Here is a 12,845-nt window from a genome sequence, read left to right as displayed (position 1 = left end):
GCCTGTGTGACATTCAGAATGGAAGATATCCCTCTTTGGATTTTGGTTGCTAGGGTATTCTGTTTGGTTGCTATGGAGTTGCTTGGCAGCTGCCAATGATGAAACTGCAAAGGCTTCTTGTCACGATGAATGATATAATCCAACTCCCATGCCTTTGTGACATTCAGAATGGTAGATATCCCTCTTTGGATTTTGGTTGCTAGGGTACTCTGTTGGTTGCTATGGAGTTGCTTGGCAGCTGCCAATGATGAAACTCCAGAGGCTGCTTGTCATTATGAATGATATAAAACAACTTCCATGCCTGTGTGACATTCAGAATGGAAGATATCCCTCTTTGGATTTTGGTTGCTAAGGTGCTCGACAATGGTTGCTAAGGGGTGGTTACACAGTTACCATGATGATATTTACAGACTGGTTTCCCAACCGAAACAAACAAGCACACCCCCATGTCTATACAATGTTCTTGTGCTGAGATATAGCTCATTCATGTGTTTGTACGGTTGCTAGGGTACTCTAAATGGTTGCTAAGGTTTGTTTATACAGTTTATGGGGTAATATATAAAGAGTATTTGCAAGTCTGGGTCCAAAAATGACCAACTCTGTGTTTTTACAATGTTTTGTTGCTGAGATATGGCTTGTAAATGTTGTTCAATGGTTGCTAGGGGCCTGTAACTGGTTGCTAGGGCGTGGCTATGAAGTTATGTCACTAATTATTGGCTGCTTGATAGGACGAATCAAAAGAGCCCAACCCCAAGGCTCTATGACCTTCTGAGCCAAAGATATGATTTAGCAAATTTTGTGCCTATGTTAAGTCTATGGGACATTTTTCTGCACATTTTTCGCCCGCCAGACGAATATCTTACACCCGATCGCTTATAAAAGTCATAGCACACCTTTCCTCAATAAACTGGTCGATTTGACACCTCATTCAGGGGTCTGTGACAAACGGTGTGGGGTGAGTTACGTGCCGAAGTTTTGTCTAGGTGAATAGTAATCACAACACTAGAATGTACATTTCCTGAAGAAAATGTGAAGTGGTGCTTGCAGTGGCAAAATTCACCACCCGGTTGCTAGGGTGTTGTACATGATTGCATACAAGCCATCAACCATGTCTGTACGATGTTGTGGAGCTGAAATATGGCTTCTATATGTTGCAATATGGTTGCTAGGTAGCTTTAAATGGTTGCTAAGGTGTGGTTACACAGTTACCATGATGATATTTACAGACTGGTTTCCCAACCGAAACAAACAAGCACACCCCCATGTCTATACGATGTTCTGGTGCTGAGATATAGCTCCTTCATGTGTTTGTACGGTTGCTAGGGTACTCCAAATGGTTGCTAAGGTTTGTTTATACAGTTTATGGGGTAATATTTAAAGAGTATTTGCAGGTATGAGTCAAAAAATGCCCAACTCTGTGTTTTTACAATGTTTTGTTGCTGAGATATGGCTTGTAAATGTTGTTCAATGGTTGCTAGGGGCCTGTAACTGGTTTCTAGGGCGTGGCTATGAAGTTGTTATGTCACTACTTATTGGCTGCTTGATAGGACGAATCAAAAGAGCCCAACCCCAAGGCTCTATGACCTTCTGAGCCAAAGATATGATTTAGCAAATTTTGTGCCAATGTTAAGTCTATGGGACATTTTTCGGCTAATTTTTCGCCCGTCAGACGAACATCTTACACCCGATCACTTATAAAAGTCATTGCACACCTTTCCTCAATAAACCGGTCGATTTGACACCTCATTCAGGGGTCTGTGACAAACGGTGTGGGGCGAGTTACGCGCCGAAGTTTTGTCTAGGTGAATAGTAATCACAACACTAGAATGTACATTTCCTGAAGAAAATGTGAAGTGGTGCTTGCAGTGGCAAAATTCGCCACTGGGCAGATGCTAACACAATTGACATGTTGTGATACCATGATATACCACATTTTAGCATCATTTACCATGATTTACCATGTTTCTAAGATGATTTACTACGATTTACCACATTCCAGCATGATTTATTATGATTAACATGTTGTTAGAATGATGCTAGCAGGATTAGCATGTTGCTAGCATGATTAGCATGTTGGTTGGATGATGCTAGCATGATTAGCATGCTTTTAACAAGATGCTAGCATGATTAGCATTTTGCTAGCATGTTTTTAGCTAGATGCTAACATGATTAGCATGTTGCTAGCATAATGCTAGCATGATTAGCATGTTGCTAGCATGATGCTAGCTTGATTAGCATGTTGCTAGCATAATGCTAGCATGATTAGCACAATGCTAGCACGATTAGCATGTTGCTAGCATAATGCTAACATGATTAGCATGTTTTAGCTAGATGCTAACATGATTAGCATGTTGCTAGCATGTTGCTAGCATAATTAGCATGTTGCTAGCATGATGCTAGCTTGATTAGCATGTTGCTAGCATAATGCTAGCATGATTAGCACAATGCTAGCACGATTAGCATGTTGTTAGCATAATGCTAGCATGATTAGCATGTTGCTAGCATGTTTTTAGCTAGATGCTAACATGATTAGCATGTTTTGCTAGCATTATGTTAGCTTGATTAGCATGTTGCTAGCATGATTAGCATTTTGCTAGCATGATTAGCATGTTGCTAGCTTGATTAGCATGTTGCTAGCATAATGCTAGCATGATTAGCATGTTGCTAGCATGATGCTAGCTTGATTAGCATGTTGCTAGCATCATGCTAGCATGATTAGCATGTTGATAGCATGTTTTTAGCAAGATGCTGAATGTTCTGGGTGGTTGCTAGGCAGTTGCTAGGGTGTTCTGGGTGGTTGCTAGAGTTTTTTGTTAGTTGCTATGGTGTTACTAGGTGGTTGGTAGTTGTCAAATATGGTTACTATGGAGTTTTTATAGAGTTCTTAAAATCTTTAATAACGAGTGCCTTCAGTACGGCACTCGGCCTGCGGCCTCGTGCCTATGGCCGAATAGGCACAAGCATGGAGCGATATCGCAAGGCCACGAGAGTAAAATTGCTTTAAAAAATACAAAAAATGTAAAAAAATGTTTTTTTTTGGTTTAGGGTGGTTGCTAGGGAGCTCTTAGTGGTTGCTAGGGTGCTAAAACTGGTTGCTAGGGTGTGGCTATGAAGATTTTAGGCCATTACTTATTGGCTGCTTGATAATATAAATCCTCTGAGGGAGAGAGAGAGGGAGAGATGCAGGGGTGACAGGCCCTTTGGAGTCTGTGTGTGTGAAAACGTCAGTTGGGATTCAAATGTTTTTAGAACTCCCCATGTTAAGTCAATGGGACTTTTTTGGCCGCTTTTTCGTCCGCTGTGCGAAAATCGTACACCCGATCGCTTAGAAAAGTCATAGCACACCTCTCCTCAATGAGCCGGTCGATTTGACACCTCACTCAGGGGTCTGTGACAAACGGTGCGGGGCGAGTTACGCGCCAAACTTTGGGCGGAATAATAATAATAAGAAGAAGAAGAATAATAAGTATGAGCAATAACAATAGTGATGCTTTTAAAAAAGCACCACTAATAAGTATGAGCAATAACAATAGTGATGCCTTGCTTTCAGCAAGCACCACTAACTAGAATGTACATTTCCTGAAGAAAATGTGAAGTGGTGCTTGCAGTGGCAAAATTCGGCACGGTTGCTAGGGTTTTACTAGGTGGTTGCTATGGTGTTCTGGGAGGTTTCCAAGGTATTCTGGGTGGTTGCTAGGGCGTTGCTAAGTGGTTGCTAGGGTATTCAGTGTGGTTGCTAGGCAGTTGCTAAGGTGTTTACCATAGTTTACCATGATTTACCACGATTTACTATAGTTTACCATGATTTACTATAGTATGCCATGATTTACCATGTTCAAGTATGATTTACTGATTCAAGCATGATTTACCATAGTTTACCATGATTTACCACGATTTACCATAGTTTACCATAATTTACTATAGTATACCAGGATTTACCATGTTCAAGTATGATTTACTGATTCTAGCATGATTTATCATAGTTTACCATGATTTACCACGATTTACCATAGTTTACCATGATTTATTATAGTATACCATGATTTACCATGTTCAAGTATGATTTACTGATTCTAGCATGATTTACCATAGTTTACCATGATTTACTATAGTATACCACAATTTACCATGTTCTAGTATAATTTACTGATTCTAGCATGATTTATCATAGTTACCATGATTTACCATGATTTACCATAGTTTACCATGATTTACTATAGTATACCATGATTTACCATGTTCAAGTATGATTTACTGATTCTAGCATGATTTACCATAGTTTACCATGATTTACAACGATTTACCACTAATTACCATAGTTTACCATGATTTACTATAGTATACCATGATTTACCATGTGCAAGTATGATTTACTGATTCAGGCATGATTTACCATAGTTTACCACAATTTACCACGATTTACTATAGTTTACCATGATTTACTATAGTATACCACGATTTACCATGTTCAATTATAATTTACTGATTCTAGCATGATTTACCATGATTTACCATAGTTTACCATGATTTACTATAGTATACCATGATTTACCATGTTCAAGTATGATTTACTATGATTCTAGCATGATTTATCATAGTTTACCATGATTTACCATAGTTTACCATGATTTACCATAGTTCACCACGATTTACCATAGTTTACCATGATTTACCATGTTCAAGTATGATTTACTGATTCTAGCATGATTTACCATAGTTTACCATGATTTACCATAGTTTACCATTATTTACCACGATTTACCATAGTTTACCATGATTTACTATAGTATACCATGATTTACCATGTTCAAATATGATTTACTGATTCTAGCATGATTTACCATAGTTTACCATGATTTACCACGATTTACCATACTTTACCATGATTTACTATAGTATACCATGATTTACCATGTTCAAGTATGATTTACTGATTCTAGCATGATTTACCATAGTTTACCATGATTTACCACGATTTACCATACTTTACCATGATTTACTATAGTATACCATGATTTACCATGTTCCAGTATGATTTACTGATTCTAGCATGATTTATCATAGTTTACCATGATTTACCATAGTTTACCATGATTTACTATAGTATACCATGATTTACCACGATTTACCATAGTTTACTATGATTTACTTAGTATACCATGATTTGCCATGTTTTAGTATGATTTACTATGATTCTAGGATCATTTACCATAGTTTACCATGATTTACTATAGTATACTATGATTTACCATGTTCAAGTATGATTTACTGATTCTAGCATAATTTACCATAGTTTACCATGATTTACTATAGTTTACCATGATTTACCACGATTTAGCATAGTTTACCATGATTTACTATAGTATACCATGATTTACCATGTTCAAGTCTGATTTACTGATTTTAGCATGATTTACCATAGTTTACCATGATTTACTATAGTATACCATGATTTACCATGTTCAAGTATGATTTACTATGATTCTAGCATGATTTACCATAGTTTACCATGATTTACCACGATTTACTATAGTTTACCATGATTTACTATAGTATACCATGATTTACCATGTTCAAGTATGATTTACTGATTCTAGCATGATTTACCATAGTTTACCATGATTTACCATAGTTTACCACGATTTACCATAGTTTACCATGATTTACTATAGTATACCATGATTTACTATAGTATACCATGATATACCATGTTCAATTATGATTTACTGATTCTAGCATGATTTATCATAGTTTACCATGATTTACCATAGTTTACCATGATTTACCATAGTTTACCATGATTTACTATAGTATACCATGATTTACCATGTTCAAGTATGATTTACTATGATTCTAGCATGATTTACCATAGTTTACCATGATTTACCACGATTTACCATAGTGTACTATGATTTACTATAGTATACCATGATTTACCATGTTTTAGTATGATTTACTATGATTCAAGGTTGATTTACCATAGTTTACCATGATTTAGTCAAAAGAGCCAAGTCCCATCTCTACACTATGTTTTGATGGAGAGATATACGTTTTGCTAAACGGTTGCTAGGATACTCTCTTTGGTTGCTATGTAGTTACTTGGCAGCTGCCAATGATGAAATTCCAAAGGCTTCTTGTCAGTATGAATGATATAAACCAACTCCCATGCCTCTGTGACATTCAGAATGGAAGATATCCCTCTTTGGATTTTGGTTGCTAAGGTGCTCGACAATGGTTGCTAGGGAGGGGCTTGGAAGTGTTGAGGTGATTCATGATTGGCTGTTTACTGCCCCGAGTCAAATGAGACCACCCCCATGTTTCTATGACAATTCAGTCTGGAGATATCTCTTTGAACTCTTTCAATGGAAGTCTATGGAACTTGTTGCTAAGGGGCTCTAAATGGTTGCTAGGGCGTGGCTTGATAGCTTCACAATGATCCTGAGAGACTGATTGGTCGTCTGAGTAAAATGAGCCCTCCCCCTTGTCTCTATGACACTGTGATCCAGAGCTACGTTCAATACAAAGTCCCTATGCAATTTACCATAGTAGGAAAAGCATGTGTGTTTCACGGGACATTCCTTCCCCATAGTAAGTCAATGGGGCAACTTTGGGCATCTTCTGCCCCCCAGGGGTGCAACTTTTACCCCATTGTGAGGTATGTTCTTACAGAGCCTGTCAGCCTCTTCAAATGTGGCAAATCACACATTTCTGCGAAATCCTCGCTCAGAGCTACGTGTGGTCAAAGTTCGTCGCAATGTTAAGTCAATGGGACTTTTTTGGCCGCTTTTTCGCCCCTGGGGCGAACACCGCACCCCCGATCGCTTATAAAAGTCATAGCACACCTCTCCTTAATGAGCCGGTCGATTTGACACCTCATTCATGGCTCTGAGACAAACGGTGCGGGGCGAGTTACGCGCCAAACTTTGTCCAGAATAATAATAATAATAATAATAATAACTAGAATGTACATTTCCTGAAGAAAATGTGAAGTGGTGCTTGCAGTGGTAAAACTCGCCACTCGGTTGCTAGGGTGTTGTACATGATTGCATACGAGCCAACAACCATGTCTGTACGATGTTGTGGAGCTAAAATATGGCTTCTATATGTTGCAATAGGGTTGCTAGGTGGCTGTAAACTGTTGCTAGGGTGTGAATACACAGTTACCATGGTGATATATACAGACTGTTTTCCAACCGAAACTAATGAGCCAACCCCCATCTCTATACAATATTCTGATGCAGAGATGTAGGTCTTGTAAAATGGTTGCTAGGGTACTCTATTTGGTTGCTATGGAGTTGCTAGGCAGCTGCCAATGATGAAACTCCAAAGGCTTCTTGTCAGTATGAATGATATAAACCAACTCCCATCTCTATACGATGTTCTGATGCAGAGATATAGATCTTGCTAAACGGTTGCTAGGGTACTCTGTTTGGTTGCTAGGGAGTGGCTTGGCAGCTGCCAATGATGAAACTGCAAAGGCTCCTTGTCATTATAAATGATATAAACCAACTTCAATGCCTCTGTGACATTCAGAATGGAAGATATCCCTCTTTGTATTTTGGTTGCTAGGGTACTCTGTTTGGTTGCTAGGGAGTGGCTTGGCAGCTGCAAATCATGAAACTCCAAAGGCTGCTTGTCAGTATGAATGATATAAACTACCTCCCATCTCTATACGATGTTCTGATACAGAGATATTCGTTTTGCTAAACGGTTGCTAGGGTACTCTGTTTGGTTGCTAGGGAGTGGCTTGGCAGTTGCCAATGATACAACTGCAAAGGCTTCTTGTCACTATGAATGATATAAACCAACTCCCATTTCTCTGTGACATTCAGAATGGCAGATATACCTCTTTGGATTTTGGTTGCTAGGGTACTCTGTTTTGTTGCTATGGAGTGGCTTGGCAGATGCCAATGATGAAACTGCAAAGGCTTCTTGTCACTATGAATGATATAAACCAACTCCCATGCCTCTGTGACATTCAGAATGGAAGATATCCCTCTTTGGATTTTGGTTGCTAAGGTGTTCGACAATGGTTGCTATGGAGGGGCTAGGAAGTGTTGAGGTGATTCATGATTGGCTGTTTGCTGGCCCAAGTCAAATGAGACCACCCCCATGTTTCTATGACAATTCAGTCCGGAGATATCCCTTTGATATCTTTCAATGGAAGTCTATGGGACTTGTTGCTAAGGTGCTCTAAATGGTTGCTAGGGCGTGGCTTGATAGCTTTACAATGATCCTGAGAGACTGATTGGTCGTCTGAGTAAAATGAGCCCGCCCCCTTGTCTCTATGACACTGTGATGCAGAGCTATCTTCAATACAAAATCCCTATGCAATTTACCATAGTAGGAAAAGCATGTGTGTTTCACGGGGCGTTCCTTCCCCATAGTAAGTCAATGGGGCAACTTTGGGACGCTCCTGCCCCCCAGGGGTGCAACTTTTACCCCATTGTGAGGTATGTTCCTACAGAGCCTGTCAGCCTCTTCAAATGTGGCAAATTACATGTTTCTGCGAAATCCTCGCTCAGAGCTATGAGTGCTCAAAGTTCGTTGCAATGTTAAGTCTATGGGACTTTTTTGGCCGCTTTTTCGCCCCTGGGGCGAACACCGCACCCCCGATCGCTTATAAAAGTCATAGCACACCTCTCCTTAATGAGCCGGTCGATTTGACACCTCATTCATGGCTCTGAGACAAACGGTGCGGGGCGAGTTACGCGCCAAACTTTGTCCAGAATAATAATAATAATAATAATAAGAATAATAAGTATGAGCAATAACAATAGTGATGCCTTGCTTTCAGCAAGCACCACTAACTAGAATGTACATTTCCTGAAGAAAATGTGAAGTGGTGCTTGCAGTGGCAAAATTCGGCACGGTTGCTAGGGTTTTACTAGGTGGTTGCTATGGTGTTCTGGGAGGTTTCCAAGGTATTCTGGGTGGTTGCTAGGGCGTTGATAAGTGGTTGCTAGGGTATTCAGTGTGGTTGCTAGGCAGTTGCTAAGGTGTTTACCATAGTTTACCATGATTTACCACGATTTACTATAGTTTACCATGATTTACTATAGTCTGCCATGATTTACCATGTTCAAGTATGATTTACTGATTCAAGCATGATTTACCATAGTTTACCATGATTTACCACGATTTACCATAGTTTACCATAATTTACTATAGTATACCAGGATTTACCATGTTCAAGTATGATTTACTGATTCTAGCATGATTTATCATAGTTTACCATGATTTACCACGATTTACCATAGTTTACCATAGTTTACCATGATTTATTATAGTATACCATGATTTACCATGTTCAAGTATGATTTACTGATTCTAGCATGATTTACCATAGTTTACCATGATTTACTATAGTATACCACAATTTACCATGTTCTGGTATAATTTACTGATTCTAGCATGATTTATCATAGTTACCATGATTTACCATGATTTACCATGTTCAAGTATGATTTACTGATTCTAGCATGATTTACCATAGTTTACCATGATTTACAACGATTTACCACTAATTACCATAGTTTACCATGATTTACTATAGTATACCATGATTTACCATGTGCAAGTATGATTTACTGATTCAGGCATGATTTACCATAGTTTACCACAATTTACCACGATTTACTATAGTTTACCATGATTTACTATAGTATACCACGATTTACCATGTTCAATTATAATTTACTGATTCTAGCATGATTTACCATGATTTACCATAGTTTACCATGATTTACTATAGTATACCATGATTTACCATGTTCAAGTATGATTTACTATGATTCTAGCATGATTTATCATAGTTTACCATGATTTACCATAGTTTACCATGATTTACCATAGTTCACCACGATTTACCATAGTTTACCATGATTTACCATGTTCAAGTATGATTTACTGATTCTAGCATGATTTACCATAGTTTACCATGATTTACCATAGTTTACCATTATTTACCACGATTTACCATAGTTTACCATGATTTACTATAGTATACCATGATTTACCATGTTCAAGTATGATTTACTATGATTCTAGCATGATTTACCATAGTTTACCATGATTTACCACGATTTACTATAGTTTACCATGATTTACTATAGTATACCATGATTTACCATGTTCAAGTATGATTTACTGATTCTAGCATGATTTACCATAGTTTACCATGATTTACCATAGTTTACCACGATTTACCACGATTTACCATAGTTTACCATGATTTACTATAGTATACCATGATTTACTATAGTATACCATGATATACCATGTTCAATTATGATTTACTGATTCTAGCATGATTTATCATAGTTTACCATGATTTACCATAGTTTACCATGATTTACTATAGTATACCATGATTTACCATGTTCAAGTATGATTTACTATGATTCTAGCATGATTTACCATAGTTTACCATGATTTACCACAATTTACCATAGTGTACTATGATTTACTATAGTATACCATGATTTACCATGTTTTAGTATGATTTACTATGATTCAAGGTTGATTTACCATAGTTTACCATGATTTAGTCAAAAGAGCCAAGTCCCATCTCTATACTATGTTTTGATGCAGAGATATACGTTTTGCTAAACGGTTGCTAGGATACTCTCTTTGGTTGCTATGGAGTTACTTGGCAGCTGCCAATGATGAAATTCCAAAGGCTTCTTGTCAGTATGAATGATATAAACCAACTCCCATGCCTCTGTGACATTCAGAATGGAAGATATCCCTCTTTGGATTTTGGTTGCTAAGGTGCTCGACAATGGTTGCTAGGGAGGGGCTTGGAAGTGTTGAGGTGATTCATGATTGGCTGTTTACTGCCCCGAGTCAAATGAGACCACCCCCATGTTTCTATGACAATTCAGTCTGGAGATATCTCTTTGAACTCTTTCAATGGAAGTCTATGGAACTTGTTGCTAAGGGGCTCTAAATGGTTGCTAGGGCGTGGCTTGATAGCTTCACAATGATCCTGAGAGACTGATTGGTCGTCTGAGTAAAATGAGCCCTCCCCCTTGTCTCTATGACACTGTGATCCAGAGCTACGTTCAATACAAAGTCCCTATGCAATTTACCATAGTAGGAAAAGCATGTGTGTTTCACGGGACGTTCCTTCCCCATAGTAAGTTAATGGGGCAACTTTGGGCATCTCCTGCCCCCCAGGGGTGCAACTTTTACCCCATTGTGAGGTATGTTCTTACAGAGCCTGTCAGCCTCTTCAAATGTGGCAAATCACACATTTCTGCGAAATCCTCGCTCAGAGCTACGTGTGGTCAAAGTTCGTCGCAATGTTAAGTCAATGGGACTTTTTTGGCCGCTTTTTCGCCCCTGGGGCGAACACCGCACCCCCGATCGCTTATAAAAGTCATAGCACACCTCTCCTTAATGAGCCGGTCGATTTGACACCTCATTCATGGCTCTGAGACAAACGGTGCGGGGCGAGTTACGCGCCAAACTTTGTCCAGAATAATAATAATAATAATAAGAATAACTAGAATGTACATTTCCTGAAGAAAATGTGAAGTGGTGCTTGCAGTGGCAAAATTCGGGACGGTTGCTAGGGTTTTACTAGGTGGTTGCTATGGTGTTCTGGGAGGTTTCCAAGGTATTCTGGGTGGTTGCTAGGGCGTTGCTAAGTGGTTGCTAGGGTATTCAGTGTGGTTGCTAGGCAGTTGCTAAGGTGTTTACCATCGTTTACCATGATTTACCACGATTTACTATAGTTTACCATGATTTACTATAGTATGCCATGATTTACCATGTTCAAGTATGATTTACTTATTCTAGCATGATTTACCATAGTTTACCATGATTTACTATAGTATACCACAATTTACCATGTTCTAGTATAATTTACTGATTCTAGCATGATTTATCATAGTTACCATGATTTACCATGATTTACCATAGTTTACCATGATTTACTATAGTATACCATGATTTACCATGTTCAAGTATGATTTACTGATTCTAGCATGATTTACCATAGTTTACCATGATTTACAACGATTTACCACTAATTACCATAGTTTACCATGATTTACTATAGTATACCATGATTTACCATGTGCAAGTATGATTTACTGATTCAGGCATGATTTACCATAGTTTACCACAATTTACCACGATTTACTATAGTTTACCATGATTTACTATAGTATACCACGATTTACCATGTTCAATTATAATTTACTGATTCTAGCATGATTTACCATGATTTACCATAGTTTACCATGATTTACTATAGTATACCATGATTTACCATGTTCAAGTATGATTTACTATGATTCTAGCATGATTTATCATAGTTTACCATGATTTACCATAGTTTACCATGATTTACCATAGTTCACCACGATTTACCATAGTTTACCATGATTTACCATGTTCAAGTATGATTTACTGATTCTAGCATGATTTACCATAGTTTACCATGATTTACCATAGTTTACCATTATTTACCACGATTTACCATAGTTTACCATGATTTACCATGTTCAAATATGATTTACTGATTCTAGCATGATTTACCATAGTTTACCATGATTTACCACGATTTACCATACTTTACCATGATTTACTATAGTATACCATGATTTACCATGTTCAAGTATGATTTACTGATTCTAGCATGATTTACCATAGTTTACCATGATTTACCACGATTTACCATACTTTACCATGATTTACTATAGTATACCATGATTTACCATGTTCCAGTATGATTTACTGATTCTAGCATGATTTATCATAGTTTACCATGATTTACCATAGTTTACCATGATTTACTATAGTATACCATGATTTACCACGATTTACCATAGTTT

This window comes from Rutilus rutilus, assembly GCF_951802725.1.
Source record: "Rutilus rutilus genome assembly, chromosome: 2".
Taxonomy (NCBI): domain Eukaryota; kingdom Metazoa; phylum Chordata; class Actinopteri; order Cypriniformes; family Leuciscidae; genus Rutilus; species Rutilus rutilus.
The sequence above is the reverse complement of the archived record's forward strand: the minus strand, read 5'-3'. Positions refer to the sequence as shown.